Source organism: Neofelis nebulosa, chromosome 15 (assembly GCF_028018385.1).
Source record: "Neofelis nebulosa isolate mNeoNeb1 chromosome 15, mNeoNeb1.pri, whole genome shotgun sequence".
NCBI classification, from domain to species: domain Eukaryota; kingdom Metazoa; phylum Chordata; class Mammalia; order Carnivora; family Felidae; genus Neofelis; species Neofelis nebulosa.
Window position 1 is genome coordinate 26,149,439 of NC_080796.1, and position 27,585 is coordinate 26,177,023.

General features: G+C 43.9%; 1 protein-coding gene across 6 annotated transcripts in view; it reads right to left on the reverse strand.

Moving 5' to 3' along the window:
• The window catches only part of SEC16B (SEC16 homolog B, endoplasmic reticulum export factor), a 54,890-nt gene extending 38,693 nt beyond the window's left edge, over positions 1 to 16,197 (reverse strand). For 2 of the 6 annotated variants that reach the window (XM_058700117.1, XM_058700111.1), the window contains exons 1-3: positions 15,953 to 16,197; positions 2,791 to 2,928; positions 1,935 to 2,414 (exon numbers count right to left, since the gene is read on the reverse strand). The gene's annotated coding sequence lies outside the window, so the exon portion shown is untranslated. Of the gene's footprint in view, positions 1 to 896; positions 1,688 to 1,934; positions 2,415 to 2,790; positions 2,929 to 8,442; positions 8,966 to 15,952 lie in introns of those variants that run through there. The other 4 variants (XM_058700113.1, XM_058700114.1, XM_058700115.1 and 1 more) reach the window with 4 other exon arrangements.
• Positions 16,198 to 27,585: the final 11,388 nt, after the last annotated feature.

The window sequence follows — 27,585 nt, forward strand, 5'->3', positions numbered from 1 at the left end:
AAATCTCAAGCAGACACATGAAATAAATAACAGGCTAGACAATTATACTGATGATGCTTTAAAAATTAAAAAGAATATTTGGAGCAACTAGAGGTGTAGGAGGCAGGAGAGACAGAGAAAAGTCATAGATTAAGCTCCAAAACATCATCAGAGTATCCCAACTAAATACATGTTTGTTCATTTATCCCCACCAGCAATTATTCATTCAACAATTACCGTGGAGGTCCCCTGCTATCAGAGAAGTAAGTGCGCACAGAGACAGGCCAGAGTTTAAATCCTAACTCTGCCACCTATTAGCTAGTTCATTTTTTTCAAGCTTCAGTTTCCTTGAGAAATGGAATGGGGACCATAACGACCCATTTGCAGGGTTACTGTCAGAGTCAGTGACAACTTATGAAAAGTACCCAACACACTGCCTCGTATATAGTAATTGTTCAATGAAACAAGTAGCTAGTGTTTGATATCAGAGATAACATTAGGGCAGTATGAATGGATGCAGACATTTCCTAAACAAAAAGAAGCTTAAATGGATCTCAAGAGACATCTTTTCTGAATCCTTAAATTAACCTCTTAGAAGAACTGGGCCCTATGATGTGGCCCTGCCTGCCCTTCCTCTAGGGGAGACAAGTTTGGGATTGCTTTCATGCAAGCCAGAAAGCCACGTCTCACTAATCTTCCTGGCTGGAGACTTTTAAATCTGGAGGTCTCCTAGCATCAAACTAATTTTCCCAACTTATCCTTCAAAGTGAGAAATAGCTCTGAAGACATACTGCCTTCCAAGTTCCTCCACCCTGTGTCATGGAGAAGAACCTGCATCCAGCTGCCTCCAAAGAGAAAGCACGTGTCAGCCCTTACTGGTGACTTGGGGATTCTCTTATGGCAGGAAGATATATTACCTCAATCAGACCTCATTTTTTCTCTCCTGGGAACTGTTTTAGGTTGAAAGACTTGGATCAAATGTGGTTAATTTGCTCCCACTCCTGAAACTCCCAGCCTAATATAAAAAAAAAAATCATATCGGAACAAAAGGTCAAAGGGTATATGTTGAAATCAAGATATCACTCTGCTTGAATGCCATGGAGCCAGGGTCCACAGCTCTGAGCCAAGAGCTGTAAGCAGAACATACCAGAAGGGCAAGGCACAGAAGTGCCTTCCACCTCAGATCTATCACAGCTCAGAAAAACTCCCACCTTCCTTCCTAAAGTGTCAGCCCCCTCCTTTGAAAACAGTCAGGTGCGATGAAAGCTTTTTCCAAAAAATCCCAGCAAAATCCAAGTGCCCCAACACAGTGAAAGGGCACCTGGGTCCTCCCTGAAGGTCTATAGAACTCAATACTATTTGGACACAAGTAAACTCAACAAGAAGAAAGCCTCTTTTGCCTGTCTTGTCCCCAGATATTTTCACTAGACAGCCCTTCTCCAACCACGAAGGCACAAAACCCAATCTCTTCACTGAAATCACATCATTCTATCATTGAGATATCAACTCCCATAGGTTAGACCTCAGGTTATAATTATGGACACCAAATGAGGGGCGCCTGGGTGGCTCAGTCAGTTGGGCATCTGACTTTGACTCAGGTCATGCTCTCACAGTTCGTGGGCTCGAACCCCGCGTCAGGCTCTGTGCTGACAGCTCAGAGCCTGGAGCCTGCTTCGGATTCTGTGTCTCCCTCCCTCTCTTTCTGCCCCTCCCCTGCTCATGCTCTCTCTTTCTCAAAAATAAAACAAACATTAAAAAAAAAAAAAAAAAGGACTCCAAATGAAAGGCACCCAAGATTCTCAAAGTGAAGGCATCACATCTCCAGTGACAAGCCACACTTCCACATTCACATAAGTGACCCTCCTGGCCCCAGCAAGGGTGATGTTGACTTTCCCATTCTGACAGTACAGCTGAGCCAAGAGAAAGAAAGCAAGGGAGCGAGCATCCCCACACACCTGCTCAGACGGCTTCCCACCTTCCGTCAGCGTGGCTTCCTTCAGCTCTCTCCAGGCCCACAAGTGTCTCTCTCCTCTTGGAGAATGTCAAAGTCCAGGCGCCACATCTACCAAGACTTACCTGGCCTTCAGACCTACAGCCAGTCAGTTATCTGTTGCAACCGCCTGGCTTCCATGGAGCTGATTCACTAGGGCAAAGTACAGCCCGGATACCCCAGCCTGGGACAGGCCTGACTTGGCGTATTTGCTCGGAACCCTGTCGGAGGCTGGCGCTTCTGTTTGCCTGGTCATGGGCTGAGCCAGATTGACTTACATCCAAATCCCAGAGCAAACAAGGAACCGAGAAAGCAGGGAGAGGAAATCCAGAAAGGCTGAGGCCGCCTGGCCTGTGAGAAGAGCACCACCTTTGGGGCATTGACTCATGGCGCTGCAACTGTCGGCCCTAATGCTCAACCTCTCAGAGTCTCAGTTTCTTCCTCTCTAAAAGGGAAATAACCATACTTAACTTGTGGGAGTCACTATGAGGATTAAATGTTAGTAAAGTGGCACCTGATAGAGAAATATATATGCTTTATAAATAAGTATGATCTTTTCCTTTCAAAACACATGAGCTGGGGCACCTGGGTGGCTCAGTCAGTTGAGTGTCGAGTCTTGATTTTGACTCAGGCCACGATCCCAGGGTTGTGGGGTGGAGCCCCACGTTGGGCTCTGTGCTGAGCGTGGAACCCGTTTACGATTCTCTCTCTCTTCCTCTCCCACTCGTGGTCTCTCACTCTCTCTCCAAAATTAAAAAACAAAAATTTTTTTAATGAAAAATATAAGCTAATTCCACTGGTTGAGGCAGGCAGACACTCACTGGTGGGTAGTAAACAGCTGGTTTGTCTGGTTTGGGTTTTTCTCATTCATGTTTCTCCCTGTCGGGTTCTGATTGTGTAATCACTTGTGTTGTCCGATGGAAGGAAAATGTATCGAACTGAAGGCACCGGTCAGTTTTCTATTACAAAAAGAAAACAATTTTTTGTCTTTAAAAAATGCATTTCTTCAGGCAGACACGGAGAAGCTTATGTCCACTTGTGAATTACTATTTTAAAATTCAGCAAATCATCATGTTATACACCTTAAGGTTACGTAGTGTTATATTTCAATTCCGTCTCAATAAAGCTGGGGAAAAATTTTTTAAAATTCAGAATTTGTTCTAAAAGCCTCAAATCACTTATTCTTTCTTTCAACAAATACTTACTGGGGCCCTGTTATGTACCAGGACTTGAGACACTTAACTATGAAAGACACAGGCCTTGACTTCAAAAAGCAAGAGCAGGTTACCCTCTCCTGTTGTTAGTCTAGGGAAGACCACCCAGGTGGATCTCATGGTCAGATAAGGCAATGTCCCTAAACTATACGATTTTGTCTCAGACCCTCAGCCGACTCCTAGGGCCTGCCAACGAACTGGGTGTAGAATTCTCTGACCCTGGTAATGGTTTCTTACTCCCACTGGTGAGCTGTTGGCTGTACTGCCATGTTTAACCCTCCTAAAAAGAAATACTAGCGAAGGACATACACATTAACAGCAGGAAGCAGAAGAGGTTTGATTATGACACAGACCCAGGTATCAAATTATGTGTTCCAGCACATCACAATAGCATTCATGAAAATCTGATGTAACTCTTTTGGCTTATGACACTATGGTAGTCCTACCCTTAACACCAGCTACATTACTGGAATGCCAACTCTGGAAGGGACCTTGAGGTTATTTTAGTGACTTCACTTTACTGATAATAAAACTAAGATCCTGAGAAGTGAACTGATTTACCCAAGATCACAAAGCTAACTGGATGCCCGGTCAGGATTACAATGGTCTGTTGGGAGTTCCCTTGCACCAGGCTTCCAAGAGCTGATTCTTAAATATTCAGGAATTGTGTGAGCCAGTAGTTAAACCATTGGTAATCTGGAATCCACCCTGGTGGGAAATTTTACACAGAAACCCCCAAATGCTACAAAGCAAGGTGGCTGCTGTTGATTTCAGAGGGACACTTTAACAGCATACGGAGAACAGCCCCCAAGTCCTCCTTCCTGATTCAGTGTTCTTCCAACTACAGAATTATCATTCTGTTACTAGCTTTCATTGCACATCTCTGGTTTAAACATCTAGCCCAGTTATTCCAAATGCTCCTTTTGTGACATCCCAAAGCATCTCTAATTATCTCAAGAGTTATTATGAAACTCTTCAAACACTCACCAACCAAAATTAATTTTAATTAGCTTTAATTATTTTATATCGACATATGGCATATAACAGCTATATGGGTCATAGAATGAAATAGATCATAGAATGAAATAGATCTCACCACTCCAAAGGTTTGGGATTTATCAATCCCTGCATTTACCAGCCCCACATATCTACAGTTACTAAGTCTCTCAACCTGGCTGCTCAATTCCTCCTGGTTTCTAACCAGATTTGTCCAGCTTGACAGTACATTAGCATCTCGTCCCCACCAGGAGGTGGGCTAAAATTAGTCCTGACACCCCAAGTCCTTGGCAATGCCCTTGCATCATCCCGTAGTCTTCCTCATGCTAGAACAGCTACAGATTTCACATTATCCCTTCCCCACGTGTCCTGTCCTCATGTCTGATTCCTGCTCTTCATTCCTACTATCCACTGGAATTGGAGCCCGGGCTGCTTGCTAATTTATGTGAATTTCCTTTCCCAGTCTCTGTTCCCCATTCCAAATGCCAGACCACTGATGAAAATCTTGCTTTTCACAGGAATAACTACCCTGGTTTGACATCTAACAAAAGTATCATCACTGCTAATAATGCTGTTCATCTCTACCCACCAGATTAGTGCTGATGGATGTGAACACCCACCTAGATCCAGGTCAGATTTGTCACGAAGCTGTGTGCACTATGATTTAATTACTGCTTACTCTTGCACGGGACAACTCAGTGGCTGAGACATGCCTCAGGCTTGACCCAATTTCTTTACTCAAAGTGAAAATTTAGAAAACAAACTGAGAGGTCCTATGTCAACAGATTAACAGTAACTGTTTGTCTGGATAATGGAATTGTGGATGATGTTCTTTTTCTCTTCTAACTTTTCTACGATAAACATGTTATTTTTAAAGAAAAAAATCAACTAACGTTATTTTTAATCAGTGCTATGCCCAAATGTGTCATTGTAATGTCAGCAATAATTATGCACCCCTATGCAACAGTTACACTAAAATGGGGCAGTGTCCAAGTTTGGTTAACTGTGCTCAGTCTTCTCTTCTGGAAAGAAAATTCCAGAAGTCATTCATTCACTACACAAATGTTTATTAAACATCCACTGTATGTCCAGCATTGTCATATTCATAGGAGATAAAGATAAATAACATATAATCCCTGCCCTATAGAAGCTTTCAGTCCAGTGGAGCAGTAGACATCCAAACATGGAGAAGAGGAGAGAAATACAGTATATATACATATATATGTATTTATATTTATAAAATAGAATCGACATGAAATGATACTCTGTTGAATATATGAAATGAAGAAAGAGAAGTAAAGGACGATTCCAAGTTTCTAGGCCATAGAGAGGGGACCACACTGTCTTTTTTGGGGGGATAATAATCTTGGAAGAGGAGCCAGCTTGGTAAGGAGATGATGACTTCAGTGTCGGACTTGCTAACTGAGGGGCCCGTGGGCAGAGGTAATCAGTGGTCAAGAACTAGTAGACACTAAGAGTCTAGAGCTCAAGAGAGAGGTCTGAGGAGGGAGACATGGTGATTGAAGCCATAGGCATGGGTAGTATTGCCTTAAAAATGCTTAGAATTAGAAGACAGGCCCTAGAAAGGAGCTCTGAGGAACACCAACCCCCCACAGCTGGATACAGAAGAGGAGCCCATGAAGAAGAATAAGGAGGGTCAGAACGGTAGGCAGACAGCCAGGGGTAGATGGTGTCTCAGGAGCCAGGGGAGGTGATGGCTTCAAAAGTAGGAGAGCGGTCGACAATGCCAAACTTCAGGGAAATGTGGAAAAAGGCAACAGACAGAAGTGTTCTTGGCATCAGTGGATTTAACCAGGAGATTTGATGATCATAACACGGGCAACTTCGGTAGAACTCTGGTCAAGGGAGTGAGGTATTCGACACAGAAGTCACTCATACAGAGAGTGGAGAGTAAGAAAAAGGAGACTGAAAGTCAAATCAGTGTATGTAGAAGACTGGATGCGAAGAAAAGGGGCAAAAGCTGGGGCTGCCGTGGGCACTCAGCTCTGAAGAGCTGTTGTAGTGTGGACAAGACCAAAGAGAGTTATATGCTGATTCCCATAGAGACAGAGAAAGGAAACACGCTTTCTAAAGGAATAAATCCCCAAAGAGGCTGCTCATATGGGATCCAGAGTATAGGAACACAAAGTGAACTCGCTAAGAGGAAGGACACCTCTTCCTTGAGAAAGGGATGGGGGTGGAGATGGGCACACATGGGGAGAGGCTTGTGCATAAAGGCACCAGATATGGAGAATTCTCTGTGGAATGGACTGCCAAGTTCCATTGGCTGGAGATCAGGGAGGATTTGGTAACAGACTCGAGAAACATTAGGAGGGTTTGCATCAGCCAGTGTGGAAAGTGGGAGTGGGCTTTAACAGGAACATGGGCTCAGAGGAACAAGCACATTGGAAATGCAGCTGTCATTAGACCTGAAGCTCCACGGGCACACTGACCAGCTGTGCTCCATTCCACGTGACAATCCACGTGCCTAGCATGGTGCCTGACACATGACACGAGCTCAGTCAAGAGTTTCTTTGTATATGAGTGGACACCTTAAGCCGACGGCAGCAGTAGTCTAACCGTCAGATTCCACCCAGTAGTTTCCACCTCCTGAATAGAGGACTAAACTCTGAGACAGGCTTTCTAGAGAAAGGAAAAGAGAACGTTGAGGCAGTGAGTTAAGGGGACTGACCAGAGAGTGGTTAAAGGGATGGCATGTGGGACACAAAGGAGACAGAAACCGATGCAAATCATCTGCACACCTTGTTAAAATGAGGTCCCCGCAGATGCTTAAGAGACGTGCTCCAAGGGGGAGGTGGAAAAAAAAAAAAAAGAACATTAAATCACAATAATAAAAACAAACAAAAAACCCTCTTCGTAACAGCGGGAATAACTGGATAATGTCCACACCTGCATCCCCAACAACATCTGAGATGCCGAGGCTCTCCTCGCAGGAATCTCCTGGCTGTGACTCTAAGAATGAGTCCAGGGGCGAAGGTTGGACACAGAGCAGCCCCCTGACTGCGGCAAAGCTATCACCTGGAGCCAGCCTTGGAGATGTGGGCCTTGTGGCCGCAGCCGGTCATTGGCTGCCAAGGCTTTGACCCCTTCCTTCAGCACAGCACGTGCCAGTCAGCAGTTCCAGTTACCAGGAAGACCGCATGCCAGGAAAGCGTGGTCCGAGGGCCAGAGACAATTAGCCTGGCACGGGCACCGTGAGCCACCTGCCAACCCCGGGACTGTTGCTGTTGCTCTTACCACAAGTGAAGTGAAGGTTTGGGCACAAAGCAGATTTCCTACAGGAGCGAGGAACACTGTGTACAAGAGCTCCTTTAAATGCCACCTGCCCGGCTGCCTGCAAACTGGCGGCCCTCCCTACATCCACCTCCACTGCCAAGAGCCAAGAAGTACATCACTCAAGAAAAAGAATTACCCCATTCTTCCCTATGAGCCTGGGCTGGCGGAGGTGGTCCACCTTCCCCTCTCTCCAACCCTCCACCCCGTTTTGTTGATGCCCCCAATCCCAGGGGGCAGAAGGATCTGTGACTTCTGACCTCACACCAAGTGCCAACAGGCTGAGGTGATTCACACAGCCACTAACGAGAAGAAAGGGCTGTAATATGCTCAGTGTGTTCTCCGAGCCAGCAAGGCTAATAGGACCCGAATTCCCCAGAGGAGCAGGACAACTTATTCCGGTGACCCCAGAATAACTAGCCTGCCTGGGAAGTGAATCTCAGCTCCAGCTCCCCTACCTCCTGGCTGCGTGAACTCGGCAAGTTAGTCTGTCTCCTTTTCATCATCTGTGAGACGGGGATAATAACAGAAGCTATCTCACAGAGGTATTATAAGGGTTTGATGAGATTAAAACCTACAAAATGTTTGGTGTATAGTAAATGCTCAATAAATGTTATTTTCCTGGAAATGCTGTAAAGTGCCTAGGAACTGTTATGCACAAATCATTAGTAAGGGATTAATTGAGTATCTATTACCACTGGGAAATCTACAGGTTCTTAATCCAGTGGGCCACCCCCCCCTCTTTGAGCCAGGAGATCAGGGGAAAATAGAGAAATGATGTCAAATACTGCATAGGACAAAAGGAATGAGTTAAAGCAAGATCATCAGAATTAGAAACTTCAACAATGCACAGCCCAGTGCTTCTCACACCGCAGCACAGTACGTGCAGCCCCAGCGACGGTGCAGGATGCCACAGGATAAGCACCAATTTTAAGTTATAAGCAATTTTAAAATATATCTTAGAGGCACCTGGGTGGCTCAGTCAGTTGCATCCAACTTCAGCTCAGATCATGATTTCACAGTTCGTGGGTTCGAGCCCCGCGTCTGGCTCTGTGCTGACAGCTCGGAGCCTGGAGGCTGCTTCGGATTCTGTGTCTCCCTCTCTCTCTCTGTACCTCCCTCGCTCATGCTGTCTCTCTCTCTCAAAAATAAATAAACATTAAAAAAATGTTTTAATAAAATAAAGTGTATTTTAAGTTTGAGCAAATACAAATATTGTATTATTGAATATCAAGGAATAAAACTCACATTTGTATTAATTTTTACTATGAAGCATGAGACTCCAAAGAAATTTCACACTTGCAGTAGGACAAATAGACACATGCACGCACGCTCACACATTTCCATGCACATGCCCTGCACCCCCAGATCGCTCCCTGCCATTTACTGGAAACGTTTGAGAGACACATTCTGAACAAGAACAGACATCCAGACACATACTGATGAGCTGGAAAGAATCTCTAAAAAGCATCCATCCCTGCAGGTGAAGCAGTATCCACGCCAGGGGGACTCAGGCCAAGTCCTCACTCACAGCGCAGACCCTTGGCTCCCCCAAGCTCCGTGGCTGGATTCAGATTCTCTACCACATAAGACTCCATAGGGTGCCCAGGAGTTCTGCAACTCTCTCGGTTTACCTGGGGCAGGAAGAGTTGGCTCTCCAATGAAGGTGAGTCCTCGGGCTCCTTATGGAAACCCACCCCAATATTTTAGAGTCAAGATGCCCTTCCTGATGTAGAACACACATGTGTGATTCAAGCTCTCCTTTGAACTCTTTGAACTGGGGAAAGCGGTCATGCCGCTCAGCCCCCTTCTCCTCTCCAGGTAACACAGCCCCAGTCCCACTGATGTTTCCTGATTAAATTTCCTTCCCTCAATCATTTTGAGTAGCAAAGGCCCAGCGGAAAGAAAATAGGAATTGAAATTTGGATTTAGGTTTAATTATGCCAGTTCCCAGCCATGTGTCTCAGGGGGGGAAAAATCACTGATTATCTATGAGACCCAGTTTCCTCATCTTTAAAATGAAGTCCAGAAAGTACATCACAGGGCTGTAATGTGCATGAAATGAAATGAACTATGGACAGACACCAAAGTGATTGTTAAAGGGGGAAGTGGGTTTTCAAAAAATCTTTGCCGTTCCCTTTTCCAGGTTCCTTACATTTGTTAAAGGCGTGACATGCCATGCTTGTGACTATGGTGCAGTCAAGAGCCCAGGCTTTGTGGTCAGAGTTGGGCTTGAGTCCCAAAACCTCCATGACTCGCTGGAAGATGTCAAGCCAATTACTTAACCTCTCAGGCTAAGCATCCTCGTTTGTTAAATGATTGCATAATAATAGATATCTTCACAAGGTTGTGGCAGGATAAATGAGATAATGTACAGCCCATTGTATGTCATAGGTGTTCAATTAATATTTGATGAATAAATACATGCATGATCTAGGAAAAGCACTTAGCGCAGCACCTACATGTATGAAGCGTTCAACAAATGCTTGTTGTTAATGTCATTGTTTCAGAGAGAACAGCAGTAGAGTTAGTCTCTACGCTCTTCAGGGTATATGTTCTTACTGAGTCTTCATTACTGCAGTTCATATTTAGTTTTTTATCTTAACTGTTCTTTATTATTGGCTTAGAATCGAATCTGAGACTATTGGTTTCTATTTGTATTCCTCCCTCTCTCTCTCACCGTAATTATCCATTACATTCACAACGTGTTTTCCCCAGAGATGCCCATCTTTGGTTCATTGTTTTCATTACCCAGTGGCATCAGTAGAGAGTGTGTTGGTTTGAGGACAATAAAAGCAAAACCAGAAAGTGTAGGAGATTTCACCAAACTCACATAGTGTGAGTACGTCATCAAGTGGAGGAAAACCAACCACAGGCCTTCTAGTCAAAGTTTTGCTCGGGGAAGCATACTGGTTAGAGGGCGCCTGGGTGGCTCAGTTGGTCAAGAATCCAACTCTCGATTTCGGCTCAGGTTATGATCTCATGGTTTGTGGGTTCGAGGCCCACATCTGCACTGAGAGCGCAGAGCCTCTGCTTGGGATTCTGTCTCTCCCTCCCTCTCTTCCCCTCCCCTGCTCATTCTTGCTCATGCTCTCTCCCTAAATAAACAAATAAACATTTTTTAAATGAAAAGCATTCTGGTTAGGAATAGCCTTGTGACATATTTAACACAAAAATGCAATTATTCAGAAATCTATTCTATGGAAATACAATGATTACAATCTTCAAAGCTATCTATCCGTGTAAATAGGTTCATTCAACCTGTTATAGATATAGTCATAAAAATAAGAACTCAAAGATTAATTCCTGTATTTTCTCCTCGTCCCATTTGTTAGTCAGCAAAGGTGCATAACACTTTGCTGGTTCTCCTCCTCTGCCCACTGTTCCATGGACAGAAATAGCCTCTGCCTGTGCAGAGCGTGAGTGCACACACGTATTTTGGTGGCGCTCATGTCCCTGTTCTCTCAGTTTGGAATAAGTGACTGCAGATATAGCAAAGATCCCCAGGAGTGCTGTTCTAATGCTCAATTTAGCACATCAGGGCAATTTCCAGAGGAGCCACTTATGATGCCAAAAAACAAAGTTCAAACTTCAGTTTCTGGAGGACACTGAAGGGCATGTCAAGATGATGGAGAAGTTTCTCTTCTAAGCATAAATGTCTGCAGGTATCACAAGGGAGATGGCCAAAGTTCATTATTTTCTGGGAGGATCCCATAAATGAGCATTGGAGAGTCTTGGCATGCTGAGTAAATACTTACTGCCTTTCCCGACATTGTTTCTGTGATGTAGTTTCCGTACAAGCTTCCTGAGAATATTTCCTTTCTCGCTAAAGATGCAAGCACCATGACATTGACAGTATGACACCATGACCTCATGCTGGTCCCCGTGTCATTTGTTGAATGAATGACGTCATTAAATGAAACTGACTGGAGTATATAGCCTTACCCCTAGAGTGAAAATAATTATTTCCATCATTCAACAAATAATATGTGAGACAAATATGAGTTCATTATTTATTGTAATAAAAATGCTTTCTCCTATATCAGCTGACTCTACATAGTTTCTCTAATAAAACAGAAGGACTAGGCCAAAGGAACCCAAAAGAGTCCCTGCTCCTATTTAATAATAACCAGGAAATGGGTGAGAAACTGAGCACATTAGCCTGGAAGTAGGGGAAGGAGAGCAAGAGAGAATGTGTTCCCCACAGAAGGAGGGATATTAAAATGGCTCCGAGACAAAGGAGGGCCTGTGTCTTCAGCATATCATCAGTGGGTTTTATGTGTAGTGTGGTTGGAGCCTAGAATACAAAAATAAGTTGCTGAGGACTATGCCTGTGTCTTCCCAAAATTCGTATGTTGAAATCTAATCCCCAGCGAGAAGGTACTAGGAAATAGAGCCTTGGAGGTGATTAGGCCACAGGATAAAGCTCTCTTGAATGGGATTAGGATTCTTCTAAAAGAAGCCCCAGAGAGCTCCCTGGCCCCTTCTGCCATGTGAAGACACAGTGCACACAAAGACTCAGAGGAACCAGGTCGCCTATGAACCAGGAAACAGACCCTCACCGGACACCGAATCTGCCAGCACCTTGATCTTAGTTTTCCCAGCCTCCAAAACTGTGAGGAATAATTTCCCATTGTTCATAACCCACCCATATGTTTATAATCCACCATCTAATGGTGAAGCAGACTAAGACAGCAGTGATACGAGCTGAGACTGAAGAGACTCTCTTAGCTGCCTCAGCCAGCCACATGGAGCAAAGTGCAGCCCCAGCTCTCCCCAATACCTAGACTGTCTGCACACAATATGGCGAACATGGGCTGTAGCTGCCGAGCATCCTATCCTCTGGCTTCTGGTAATAAATCATCAGTTTTTCTGTGATGAACTTCCCTGCCTCTATCAGTTTATATAGCACGTATGGGACTGACCATATCCCTCTCTCTAACAATGAACAAAATTCATACCTGGATAGTAAGAGTCTCGCAGCTCCCTGGCTACAGTGATTAATTCAGCAATTAGCACATGCCCAGGGACACATCCAAGAAGCATCCTCCCCAAACTTACGCTTGGACTATTGAGAAAGAAATGTGTTTCCCATTGAGTTGACTGAGATAATAGAATATCAGCTTAAAGCCACAGACAGCCATCTGTCCACCATTCATTCATTCAATAATAGTTTACTGAAGAAAAATTATGTGCCTCATGCTGCTGTAGGCATAGGATACAGAAATAAGACACAATTCTATTTCTTAGATTTCTACCATCAACTGAAAAGGCAAATATAGTAAATTAATCACTTTAATAAAATATGATAATTGTTACAAAAGTTATTATATGATCCGGGAAAGACAGCCAACTCAGGCAAGGCTTCCTGAGATAGAAACATTCACGAAACCTTATTGGATAATTAGCACTTAACAGGGTGAATTGGGGCATGGGGGTGGTTCCAGAAGAGGAATCAGTAGGTACAAGGACATGGAGGGGATGTTCAGCTGGGCAGGCTCTGGTGACCCACCATATTCAATTGGACTAGAGGGTAATGCCTATTCAGGAAAATGGGAGAAAAGAGTCCGTATGGCCAAGCTGGGAATGAGTCATGAAGGTCTGGGATTTTTTGCTGAATACTATGAGGAGCATTTTTAAAAAATCACACAAGTCACAATGTAAAGAATGGTTTGGGGAGCGCCAGACTGAAGGCAGGGTGAGCCTTAAGAGGCAGTTGCCAACATCCTTCTTTTTAAAGTCCATGCAAGCCAAACTAAAGCGCTGGTGGAAAGGCATGTGTGAGCAGGGGTGGGTGTCAGATTCGAGAGAGAATGAGGAAGCAGAATAAATGAATTTTAGAGGTTAGTTGAATTTACACAGCTCTGGCTTGGTGATGTCCCTGATGAAGACTGAAATGTATTTAACTGGAAGAAGCAGGTTTTGTGTGGAAAGGAAAGTTGAGGTGGCCGTGGCAAATGGAGCTGCCTGCCGGACAATGTCCTCAAGGTGTCTCAGGCAGTGAATGAGTCAGGAGCTCCTGAGAGAAGTCTGCAGGAACTCACATTTGTGGTGGGTGAGATTTGTTTGTTTGTATGTTGCTTCTTTCCTAAAGATTTGTATGTGCTTTGATTTAGGTGTTATCAGCACCCAAGTCATAATTAAAATCATGGATATGGATGAGACTGTTGAGGAAGAGCACAGATTTCAAATAATAATGATAATAATAATAATAATAACTTAAGGTAAAATCAGAGAAAAAGAAGTCCGTGTGGACTGAGAAGATATAAGTTAGAACAGCATCAAGAAAATCAAGGAAGGATAGCATGTCAAGAAAGAGGAAGAGGTAAAGAGAAAAAATGCAGTAAGAGATCAAGTTCTATAAGAACTTGAAAGCATTCCCTGGATCCCATAGGGTGGGCAGAATGGTCTGAAAAGGGTAGACAGTGAGGAGAAACCCTGAGGGGTTGTTCACTGGGCTGATTGGTTGGATGGTTAGTATAAAATGGGAGACACTATAGTGGAAAGCCAGTTAGACAAGAGACAGAAGAGATGGGGTAATAAAGGGAATGACTGATGGATGTGGTCCCCCAGGAGGCCAATGGGTATGGAGTTCATAGCCCAAGAGAAGGGATTACTCAGGGGTCAGGAAGTATACTTACGCCATTGAGGAGAGAGAGGGCAGTGAGGGACATAAGAATGACCATGTGGCTAATTTTGTGAGTGAGGCTAGGCAAAGCTGATGGGGGCGGGGGGAGGGGGGAAAGTATGCATACTAATTATATCAAAGAAATTGATTTTTTAAAAAAAGAAATTCATGTGATCCATCATTCTATTAAAACATGTTAATGAAACTCCCACAATTTCCAAGGCCAAAACTGACTGAGCTGATGGTGATAGATTTCAGGAAGCTAAGGATGCACTGCATAGTCACCAATGGTGGATATTTTCTATTTTTTTCTTTCTTCTTTTTTTTTAATGGTATTTTTTCTATTTTATTTGAAACCACAGCCTGGCTTATTTTTCACTCAGTTTAATTTCTTTCAAGCTGTAGCCTGTGAATCACACCTATTTCAAGCAGTTTTTGTTTTCCTTCGTGTCAGGCTTTTGTGTCTTTTCCCCCTCAAAGATCAGCAGCAGTTGAAAAGGTAACTGGTCCCGATCAATAACCATTTGAAAATAGAAACTCAGATATTTAAGATGAATCTGTATGGAATTGCCACCTTTAGGACTTCTTTCTTGGAAGCAACCTTTCCTCCTACCAATATCACATTGTAAGTGGGCCCATCCAGGAGGCTCCTTCAAGTTTCTATTACCTAACAATCACAATCTGATAAAGCCTGGTTGGTGATAAGTGAGGCCTGTTTCATAAATAAAGGCCCTCCCAGCCCTGTTCCCAAATTAGATGTGGAGCAAATTTAAGGCCGTGTGAAAATCTGTTCAGCAAGGGAAAACTCACCCTAGGTGAGGAATCAGTTACTGAAGAGGTTATCCTTTCCAGCCCACTCATTTTATAGTACACAAACTGAAGCCCAGAGGGCCACATGGCTAATTGGGATCGAGGCCAGGACCCGATTCCAGGTCTCCTGACTCCCCACCCACTATTCTTTTGTCCTCTCCTAACATCTGTTTCTCCTGCTGGGCAGCAAACTCCGCAGGGCCAGGAACCTCTTTCACATAGTTCACTTAGCTGTCCCCAGCAGAGAGGTGACAAGCAAAACTGTGTTAGTCAGTTAGCCACACTCAGGGTGGACCGCTGTTGGTCATCTGTGAGATGTGCAGAGGTCATGCAGAGATAAACGTCAGAGTAAAAGGTCTCAACAGAACAGAAAGAAAAAAAAAAATCACCAACCCATAAACACATGGTTTATGAACTCTGCAAATACCAGAGACTCTGGACACGCCTTCCAGGGTGGAAGCCTTGGGAACAGCAACTGTAGAGCCACTTCTTGCTAAGGGGTCCATGCCAGGGTTTCATTTGTCATTGGGTTGGCAGACACCCCACCCAAAGGCATCTATAGAGCTTGAGAACAGAAGTTTCCACATTGCGTCCAAGTCAGCCCTAACCAACCTGAATCCTCCTTAAAATATTTAACAGGCTCCCTTCTCTGCCCCAAACACTGTAACTGCTGAGGGCTCCTTCCATCTCCCCACAATCAAACCTGCCTAAAATTTTTATGCAAGTTGAAATCCCAGGTTCTCTTTGCACATTAGCAATGCATGCCATCCCACAGGGGACAGCCCCTGCGGCAGTATGCAGGCACTTTAAGGAGTTTGAAAGCAGCATTAGCCACAGTTGAAGTTTGTTTTGTAAGACAAGACCCAGTGAGGTTCTTCATTTTGCTGAAAACCATGTGCCAGCTTGATGCCTTTCTACTCTGGTTAAGACCAAATGCTTCTCAAATGAATCTGCTAGAAGAGTCTCTCGTGGGAATTGTATTCCCCCTTAGCATTCTTCAGTTTGAGTTTGGTTTGGTTAATGGTGAAAATAAGTACTTACATCTCTTGCCCCTAAACCAGGAGCGGCTGCTGTTGCTGCTTCTGCCATATCCCATCAAGACAGCCTGCTGTTACGCACAGCTGGCAGACAGTGTGAACTGATGCCACGTCAGCCGCCCAGAACCTTTCTGCTTCAGCAGCAGTTTCCCAACGGAATGATTTTCTATGTAGATCCTCAGGCTGGAAACATGATCTGACCACCATATTGAGAAGGTCTTCGTAAAAGACCCCACTACCTGAAATCAGAGAAAGAAAGTGCACGTCCTCCTTCGTGCGTCTAAATATTAGGTTGACTTTCTAAACACTCATGAAAGCGAGTTCATCACTGACAAAAAAAAAAAAAAAAAAAAAAAAAATCAGGATTAGAAACTGAAAAAGTAAAATTTGGAGACTTTGAATCAGTATTATAGAGTTTAGTTCATTTAAACATCATGAGCTTGGAGTGAAGTGAACTTCATTTCAAAAAAATGAAAAAGTGAATGCTCATCAATAGGCAAATGGTTGAATATATTATGAAACACTTATGTCATGGTCTATTAGGATATCTAGTAACAAATAAGTTAGAGATACAGCAGTTGACTTGGAGGGGTTTCTATAGCATTTAACCAAGCAAAAAAAGTATATATTATCCCATTTCGGGTTGTTATGACATCTTTGAGATGATATTATCCAATATGCTATCACTGAATCTCCCTTCCTGGGACCTTATACACACACACACACACACACACACACACACACACACACACATATATATATATGTAATTATATGAGTATTTGTGTATCTGCATAGATAAAAGTATATAAAAGACACATACCGGGCAGTTAAAACATTTCCTTTGCTTGAGGGAGAGAATTTGCATGGGCAATGGATGAGGGCGCAAGTAACTTTTTGCAAGCCTTCACAATAAGCAGCATTTGTTACATCCCATTCCTATAAAATTATCTGTATGCGAATGGTGTGTGTGCTTAAAGAGAAGCACATGTTAAGTTTATGAAGTGTTCATTAGATGTCTCCAGGTGCTGGAATGCCATCTGACTTTGATTTTTATTCTCCATCATTTTATGTATGCTTCAACTTTTTTCAAGGAAACATTTTTATTTACGTAACCAAAAGAAACAATAAAGCTGTTTCTATTATGTAAAAATTATTGACAAGTGGTGACTTGCCTGGACTGTTATGCTTCTGAACCCCTGTGCTGAATCTTAAACAGATTTTATTTTTTCCTCTGTGTGTTCCCAAAACACTTCAGAATTCTAAAGATGTTCTCGGGCTTATGTGGAACAGACAAGCCATGCCAAAGAGAAATGTAAAACACTTTTCGAGCCCAGACCTCACACAGCCCTCCTGTCCTTGAGGTTGGCGTCAGAGGCGGGTCACTTCTTCACCCTTCTGTGATGTGCAGAGGAAAGACCCCACAGCAGTGTTGCTAAGAGGGCAGTAATCCATCGTGTCTCAGATGGCGCCTGAGGGTGACCACAGATCACTTGGGGAAATGCCAATCGGGGAAAAGAGAGAAGTTGGAAGCCACCAACCAATCCCTACACTCCAGCAACAGAGCCTAAAATTGGGAAATTAGCTCTCATTGATCAGTGACCAAGTAACCAACACAATCTACATAATTAAAACACAGGAAAGGTCACTGTGTATTCCCTGACCACATTTTCTGAATTGAAATGAAGTGAGATAGATGAATACACTTGGACGTTAACTTATCTTAATTATGTAAACAACAAGATGGAAGTTTTTTTGAACTGGGGCAATCATAAAAAATTCACGACGTCCCATCACCATAAGGGCTCTGTATCAAGCAGATATGTGTATTAATCAGAAGGCATATATTGTATGTGTTTATTCATTACCCTGGAAGTGGGGAAGGTCCTGATTTTAAACTTAAATGAGGAAAAGGACTGATTAGGTAAAATTTCTGAATTATAGAACTGTCTTAAAAACAACTTTTTAAAAAGAAGTGTTGTTCTTTTAGTTGAAAAACTACAAAAATAATCCAAAGTCCAAAATTTTTTAATTCTAAAAGGATTTTTAATTCAACCCATCATTTTAGATAGAAACAGAGATTTGGAGAGGTTAAAAAAAAGTTGCCCAAAGACATACAGGTAGAATTTAGGGCTTTGGCTCTCAGAGACCATCCCACAACATTGTGCTGTAAATATTAAGAATAGATCCTGCCTGGGTGGCTCAGTTGGTTAAGCGTCTGACTTTCGCTCAGGTTCATGAGTTCAAGCCCCATGTCTGGAGCCTGCTTCAGATTCTGTGTCTCCCATTCTCACTCTACCCCTCCCCTGCTCACACTCTGTCTCTCTCTCTCTCTCTCTCTCTCTCTCTCTTTCCAAAATAAATAAACATTAAAAAAAGATTTTAAAAAAGGATAGATCCTGCCTAATTGACTTGTAATAACGAGAGAAGACACTCCTAATTATGTTCTTGCTTTGTATGCAAAGATCACCTCCTTAGATTTATGCAAAGAATAGTTAAATATGAACTGCATTTGCTATCTTGCCTGATGATTAGTTTGCTCTCTTTCATCTTGATAGTAATCACTCAACTAGACAAAATGAAGGATACATATAAATGTCCACAAAAAGCAGAATGTAAATAAATGCCAAATGCGGAATGCCAGTAATAAATGTTATAACAGATCAGGAGAGGAAGAGGCAAATATGGTAATTTTGAAAAATTACCATGGTAAAAGTGATGGAAGAAAATATTCAAAATACAAGCCTTCTTACTTGAGAATACTTATACTATTCAGGCTGTTATTGACAATATTGGGCCTTAACTGACATGGGACTCACGACCCTGATCTGAAGACAATCTTGTAGTCTCATTTTCCCTTACTTAAAAAAGACACGTTTGGAAAATGTGCGAAAAGCATACATCCATATATTCATAAACCTGCATTTTGCCTAGCTCAGACATCTTGGAGAAATTGGGGAAGTTCTAGACTTACCTGTATGTAACTAAACAACTAATAGAAAGTGGAAAATGCAAAGATTGTTAGGCTCCCAAATACAGACCTTCTGGCTCTCATAGGCACATTCATTCAAATATCATCAGCAGATTGGAGGTATTGGCTCAGTTTGCTGAGCCAAAATTCATGGCCAAAAACAAGTACAAATGTTTCTCCTTGAAAGAATTACAAGCTCCACCCCTTCAACTAAATTACTTACAAACAGCAGACCAAAATTCTCATGTTGACCCACCAGAAGACTGAGTCAAGTGATGGAAAAGCATCTTGAATTCCTCAAGAGACACACAGGGCAAAAAGACTGAGCAGAGGTGGTATATCACAGTGGTTATGTGTGTGGGCTCTGGGACCACACCACCAGGCTGGGGTCCTGGCTTGGCCATTCTCTGGATCCATTGATGTCAAATAAATCACTGAATCTCCCTTCCCTCGACCTCAGTTTCTATACCTGTAAAACAGAGTTAACAGTAACTACCTCCAGGATTGTCGTGAAGAGTACAGTAGGACTTTGAAGAACATGGATGGGGGTTGTAGCAACCACTCCCCAGCCCCCCGTGTAGTCGAAAATCCCTGTGTAACTTTGGACTCCCCCAAAATACTTAACTACTAATAGCCTACCATTGACCAGAAACCTTACTGATAGCATAGTCAATTAACATGTATTTTGTATGGTATACGTATTATATACTGTACTTTTATGATAAAGTAAGCTAGAAAAAGAAACTCATAAGGAAAATACATTTATAGTACTGTATTTATCTAAAAATCCACATACAAGTGAACTCATGCAGTTCAAACTCATGTTCAAGAGTCAACTGTAATTGAATCATTACAGGTAAAGCACTTAGAAGAGTGCTTCAGGCCATGGTTTATACCTGTACTCTAATAATATTTATTATTATTATTATTATTATTATTATTATTATTCCATGCCCTCTCCCTGTATGCCACTCTCCTTGTATCTCTACATGTTCACCAACCAAGAAGATCCTCTCCTCTTTACAAAAAAGCAAACCAAAGCTCAGAGAGAGTGAGTAATGCACTTTAAACCTCACAGCTAGCAAGAGTCAAATCAGACACTTGTATGGCTCAGTTGGTTGAGTGTCTGACTTCAGCTCAGGTCATGATCTCATAGTTCACGAGTTCGAGTCCCACATTGGGCTCACTGATCTCAGCACAGAGCCAGCTTTGGATCCTTTGTCTCATCTCTCTCTGCCTGTCCCCCACTCATGCTCTCTCTTGCTCTCTCATAAAACATTAAAAAAAAAAATACGCAACACAGACCTATCCCTTTGTTCATTCATTCATGCATTCATTCACTCATTCATTCACTGTCAGCTTACTGTGCGCCAGGCACTGTACCTGGTGTTGGGGATTCAGATGTGAACTAGGCAGACCAGAAGGGAACTGCCTTCATAAAGCCTGCGTGCTTGTGGGGGAGACAGATAAGCAAACAAAAATAAATCCATCATTTAATATCAGACTGTGGTAAGTGCTATAAAGAAAATAAGAAGGAATCAGAGAATGGAGTGTCAGGGTGGAGGTGGGAGGCGTATTTTAGGTAGATGAGTCAGGGAATACTCCCTGAGAAGCTAAGATAAATCCAGGGAGGGGTGTTCTATGGAAAGATCTGGGGAAAAGTGTGGAAGGCACAGTGAACTGTAAGTGCAAATGTCTTGAGACAGGAACAAGGTCAGCTAAAGAAAGAGTGAGAAGGCTGGATACTGGAGGGAGCTGGTTTGGAGACAGAAGGTGTAAAAGAACCTCTTAAAAACAGGGAAGCGAATTAACTAGGGAAATGAGGGCAGGGTTGCCGGGCAGCACTGAGAGTCCACTTGAGCTCTGGGTTCATAAAATTAAGACCGGGAAGCCTGCTGTGTATTTTTATCCAGCCGCTTTTGGAGGTTTGGTGCTTGGATGCAGACATGAGCAGGTGAGTAGAGAGTGTTGTCAGATCTGGGGACTCACCAGGTAAAGGCAGGAGAGGGGAGAGGGGCAAGGGAGCCTGCTCCATGGACTCAGGTGAGCGAGGTGGAAGGCAAGGCCCTTGAGGGCCATGATGGACAGTGACAAGGTACAGGGATGATGGCCTGGTGGACCTAGTGAAACCAAACAATGGCTGGAGTGGGGTTCCGGCGGGAGTGAGCCAGAAGTGAGAAGGCAGTGGCTAAAGAGGGGCGCCAGAAATCGACAAGTACTGATCACTTGTAGTACTAATCATTAGTACTACAAGTGCTAATCATGAGGAACACGGCGTTACTGTTAGGCTAGTCGGCTGAGGTGGGAGAATGACCTGGGGAGCTATCAAAACCCACACAAGCCTCCAATCCTCTCATTCAGGCTCAATGGGTTGGGAGGACAGGGAAGGGTTAGAAGTGCCTGAGCTTTTTAAGTTTCCCAGGGGCACCTGGGTGGCTCAGTTGGCTGGGTATCCTACTCTTGATTTCAGCTCGGGCCATGATCTCATGGTTTGTGGGTTTGAGCCCCGTGTCAGAGGCTCTTCCCTGGTGGTACAGAGCCTGCTAAGGATTCTCTCTCTCCCTCTATCTCTCTGTCCCTCCCCGACTTGTGCACTCTCTTTCTCTCTCTAAGTAAACATTTAAACATAAAAGTTTCCCAAATAATTTTATTTTTAAAATTTTTTAAAATGCTTATTTATTTTTGAGAGAGAAAGACAGAACACGAGCGGGTGAGAGGCAGAGAGAGAGAGGGAGACACAGAATCTGACGCAGGCTCCAGGCTGAGCTGTCTGCACAGAGCCTGACCCAGGGCTCCAACTCACGAGCCATGAGATCATGACCCGAGCCGAAGTCAGAGGCTTAACTGACTGAGCCACCCAGGTGCCCCACCCCGAATAATTTTAAAGTGCAGCCAGGACTGGAACTTACCGATCTAATCAGGCCAACCAGCAAGAGTGAGGACAGGAGTGGTGAAAAGCCGGGACGTGAGCCAGCAGGGTCCTGGGCTGCACTGGAGGAGTGACTGCTTGTCAGTGGCTGACCCAGCATGGGAGGTTTATGGAGAATGGATGGCCTGTCCTTCAGAGCTGCTGGGGAAGGGTCAGGGAGGAACAATGGGCTGAAAGTGGCCATGAGGAGCAAAGCAGACACCTACCCCGCCATCAGGCCCTGGGGCTCTTGCAGGGTATCTCCATCCTCAGGAGTGAGTCAGGTATCAGAGCAGAATGGTGTGGAGGACATTTAGAGAAGTGGCTGAGGACAGAGGGTGGGAGATAAAGTCAAATAAGGATAGGACAGCGCTGTGTGGAGGAGGAGGCCCAGGGGTGTTAAACTGAGGGAGTCACAAGAGTAATCACAAGGCATGATGGGATTAGTACCAAGGCCTTTCAGGGGAAGATGCGTAATTGATTGTAAATAAAGCCTCCCTTCTGTATTGTATTTAGACTCTAAGGCAGTGTGTTAGTTTCCTGAGGCGGCCATAACAAGTTGTCATAAACTTGGTGGCTTAAAGTAACAGGAGTTTACAGGGCGCCTGGGTGGCTCAGTCGGTTAAGTGTCCGACTTCAGCTCAGGTCATGATCTCACGGTCTGTGAGTTCGAGCCCCGTGTCAGGCTCTGGAGCCTGCTTTGGATTCTGTCTCCTTCTCTCTCTGACTCTCCCCCATTCATGCTGTCTCTCCCTGCCTCAAAAATAAATAAACGTTAAAAAAAAAAAAAGTAACAGGAGTTTATTTTCTCATAGTTCTGAAGGCTGCAGTCTGAAATCAAGTTGTCAGCAGGGCCACGCACCCTCTGAAGACTCTAGGGGAGAATCCTTCCCTGCCTTTTCCCAGGTCCTGGTGGCTCCCTCCATCCCAGGCATCCTTTGGCTTGTGGCTGCATCAACCCAATTTCTGTGCCTGTCTTCACATGGCCATCCTCCTCTGTGCCCAAATCTCTCTCTACTTATTAGGGTGACAGTCATTGGATTAGGGCCATCCTAATCCAGTCTGACCTCGTCTTAACTTGATTACATTTACAAAGAGCCCAGCTCCAAATAAGGTCACGGTCGTGGGTACTGAAAGCTAGGATTTCAACATACCTTTTTGTTGGGGGAACACAACTCAACCCACAACCATTCGTGGGGTAATCTGTGGAGGTGATGTGACAGCCAGGGCACTGTTGTCACCCAGAGAATACAGGCATTTGGGACTGCTATTAAATCCACTGAAAGCCAGTCACTGCAGAAGAGGGCAAGCTATAGGCCTGCTTTAGAGACCTCAGTTCCAGGACAGGGAAAGGGAGGTCTCACCAGGCACATAGTGGGCTGTCCTCAATCCTGCCAAAGTGAGAAAACAAAGCTGACTTAGTGGAAACCTATCCTTACAGTGGATAAGCAATTCAAATCAACTTTGTGTTCATGGCAGGTCAGCAATATCTTGAACACATGAATAGCACATATTTGATGAGAAGCTACAAATTGACAAGATAATGAAAGCCTAAAAGATTTCCTACTCTCTCACCATTAGCATTAGGCAGTGAAACTGGAGAGATAAAGACAAAGAAAATAACCTCTATTGTGCTACAGAACTCAAATTTAGTAAGATGGGTAATATACTCTATCAATCAATTATCAGGGATTAAGTGCCTAGTATTGCAACATTGACAAGAGAAAAATAAAAAGGCGCCATCCTGCAAAGAACCTACCCACCAGTTGAGGATTGAAAACACATATTAAAGACAAGGTATAGTTAACTGTTGAATTCTATAGTGTAGATAGAGTCAATAATACAGAAATCCAAAAATAGGAGAGATTAATGATTCCAGGATTACTCAAAATGGGCTTTCTGGAGTTTGATAAGTATTTCCTTGGGGCCTGTTCTGTGTACCACAGTCATTGAGCTGGGCCCGAAGCCTTCAACTTTCCCTCTATGAGATCATTAGCATCTGGGTTTTCCAGAGGAAGAAACCAAGGTCCACACACATAAAGTGACCTGCCCAAGGTCAGATGGCTTGTAGGTTTCCAAGCTAGGAATTGAACCCACGTCTTTTATCCTCAAGTCCATGGCTTTTTGTACAGTGCCTTGAAGGGTGAGTAGGGTTTGGATAGGCAAGGAAAAAAAAGGAGAGTGTTTTATGTGTGGGAAATAGGATTAATATTTTATTATTACATTTAGCTAATTGGCTCCTGAGAGCCAGCCTATGTCCCCAGATGAGAGGCTGCTGTCAGTCCTCCAGCTCTTAAAATATCTGGGTCAGTGAGAAGAGGATCACAAGGTCTCCTTATGGTTATTTTTAACTTAAAAATAACCTTTAAAGAAAAGGAGAGGATAAAAATGAAAACATATCAGAAATTTTACAAGCTGAAGTCAAAAGGGAACTATTCAATGGGAACAGCTAGGTTACTGACCCTCACTTGGAAGCTGCAGCAAGGGGGTCCCCGGTGGACCACAGTGGTTCCTGACTCCATCAGAACCGAGAAAGGTGGCCTGAATCTACATCAGAAAGTGAGCCTAAGACGTGAGCAGAAACCGAAGACAGGAGACAAGGACGCGCGAGTGCTACTTCCCCACACCTGCCTTCAAAAAGACATCGCCCTTGATCCTTTCTTCAGAGAAGTAATGGAGAAAGAAACTCAGTAGACCTGGTCCAGCTTCCGCCACTGGCGTTTGCATATTGCAGAACAAAAGGAAAGGAAGAGGAATCTTTCAATCACCTGCAATGTGAAATTGGCACCGATTGACATGCGAATGCTGTTCTCAAGAGGAAAAAAAACATCCTGAGTATCGCTTTACGTTTTTTTGAGACAAATGAGCAGTAATCCAAACCCCCTGCACAGCTTTCCCATCAACTCGAGATACCAGGAATGAAGAAACTGCAATTGCCAGAAAATATGCCTCCCAGGACCTCAAAAGGAGAGGTTCCTGCAAAGCGTTCCCACTGTGTCATGTGTCCAGAGCAGCAGATGAGAACAGCAAGATGGATGCTGTCCCACACTGGGTCCCCTGTCAGATATAGGTCCTGAGACTGAGGAACTTATTCCCTAGTTGCATCTCTAACCCAAGGCCATGATCATAGCAAATGTTCACTAAATTGTTGAAAGTCGTTGAAGGCTAAGCCTAATATATACAAATGCAACAGGACGACTATGCAAATCCATGGCTCTCTAAGGGCTGAACTGTGTGCTATGGGAATTCCTACGAGAGCGAGATCAATCCAAGCTGGTTTCACAGAGGAAATGAGCCTTCAGCGGGCCCTGAATGGATATAACTTGCACAGAAAAGGAATGACGGTGCTTGGTGCAGAGAAATTCACAATGCACACCCGGTTCCCGCATTCACAGAGCTCATTATCTAGCAATCCATCTCCTTAGAGTAGAAGGTACTAATGGGTCATGACAGAGGCTGACATTTATTTAGGGCCCATGAAGTGCCAGGCACTATGCTAAGTGCTTCACAAATATAACCTCGTTTTGACCTCATTACAACTCAAGGACAAGGGGGTTACTATTACCACCATTTTATGGACAAGAAGCAGAGCCCACAGCTAATTAGTGCCGAGGCCACAATTCAAATCGTTGGCTGTCTTGGCTAGTGGACCATTCTCCTTTCACTCTTCTCCATGGGACATGAGGTCAGGGCAAGTTGTACGGTGGGGTGCTTGGAAGCCTGGCAAAGCCGTTCATATTTGCTATGGAGGAAATAAAAAGCTATTTGTCATCAGTCCTCTCTTCCTGCTGTTCCTGGATCTCCTCTGGTGAAGTTGGATTCCTTAGGGATACACGTCATATTCAGAGTGTGTCCAGGCAAGACACATTCTTTCCCTCCAGATCTCCATCGGCTTTCCAGCATAGCAAACAGCAGTGGCCATCTTGAAAGGAAATTTCAGTCATATTTTTGTCTCTCCCTTAAATCCCAAACCTATAGATGCCATTAAGAAACCAATCCCAGGGCGGCACCTGGGTGACTCAGTCGGTTAAGTGTCCAACTTCGGCTCAGGTCACGATCTCTCAATCCATGGGTTTGAGCCCTGCATCGGGCTCTGTGCTGACAGTTCAGAGCCTGGAGCCTGCTTCGGATTCTGTGTCTCCCTCTCTTTCTGCGCTCTTCTGCTCATGCTCTGTCTCTGTCTCTCTCTCAAAAATAAATAAACATTAAAAAAAAAAAAAAAAAGAAACCAATCCCCGTGGTTTTTCCTCCTCCAGCCCTCTACCCGCCTTTTTTAGTTTTCCTAAGATCTGTGAGAACCCTTGAAGTTGCCCAGAGACCAGAATACCCCAGGTTTTGGGTGGCATCTCACCACCCAAAACATCCAAAGAAGAGAGATGCTTTCAAAGTTCTTCTTATCTTTTTAAATAATGTTTGTTTGTTTGAGAGAGAGAGAGTGCGCATTTGCGTGTGTGAGCGGGGGAGGGGCGGAGAGAGAATCCCAAGCAGCCTCCACATTCAGTGTGGAGCCCAACTCAGGGTGGATCCCATGACTGCAAGATCATGAGATCACAACCTGAGCTGATATCGAGAGTCAGATGCTAGGAGCACCTGGGTGGTTCAGTCAGTTAAGCATCTCTCTGCCTCTCCCCCACCCCCTTCATTCTCTCTCTCTCTCTCTCTCTCAAAATAAATAATCATTAAAAAGAGACAGAGAGAGAGTCGGACACTTAACTGACTGACCCAGGCACCCCTCTGCTTACCTCCTCACCTTTATTTCTCTACCTTCGCAAGGAAGAACAAGGGATGAAAGAAGAGATGTCTGTATTCTCTCTACCTCCCTCCCTAGAGGACCAGGGAGTGTCCCTATCCTCAGTGTTCTCCTTCATTTCTGAGCTGGCAAATATTGCTCCCCAGCAAGGCCAGGATCAGGAAGGACAAGGTGAAGGTCAACCCACCTAAAGGAAATAGAATTGGAAATTCAGCAATAAAAGTGGCAATTCTCATGCCCCTGCGGCTACTATGTTTACCAAGTACAAAACACTGCCACAGACATCCCTTCAGTTGAATCTCTTATAATAGTGCAGCAGGTTTTAATGTTGATATTACCTTTTTTTCTTCTTTTTTGCAGATGAGGAAATGGAGGTACATAAAAAAGAAGTGATTCCTGGGGCGCCTGGGTGGCTCAGTTGGTTAAGCGTCTGACTTCGGCTCAGGTCACGATCTCGCAGTTTGGGGGTTTGAGCCCCGCGAGCCCCGCGTCGGGCTCTGTGCTGACAGCTCAGAGCCTGGAGCCTGCTTCGGATTCTGTGTCTCTCCATCTCTCGGCCCCTCCCCTGCTCATGCTCTATGTCTCCCTGTCTCTCAATAATAAATAAACGTTAAAAAAAATAAATAAATACAAATAAATAAAGTAAATAAAAAGAAGTGATTCCCGAGAGTCACTTGCAGCCAGGCCCTCTGAGCTCAAATTCTGTGCTCTGTCCTCTCTGGCACATCCACTCGGGAATCTTGATCTGGACAAGGATGCCAGATGGAAACAGGAAAGCTTCATGGCCACTCTCCATGGTGCCATAGTCCAAAACTGGGGAGACTTACCCAAACTGTTTTTAATTTCATTTTATAATCTATGAATCTATCTTCCAGAAATACATGTCTTTCTCTTATAATATTGATTTTGGTCCTAGCAATCTTTGAGAGTAGTAAGTTCCATGTGCTTAGTATTCCTGTGTAAAGAAGTACTATTTTTACTTTGCCCTAAAGCTATTTCTTTAAAACGAT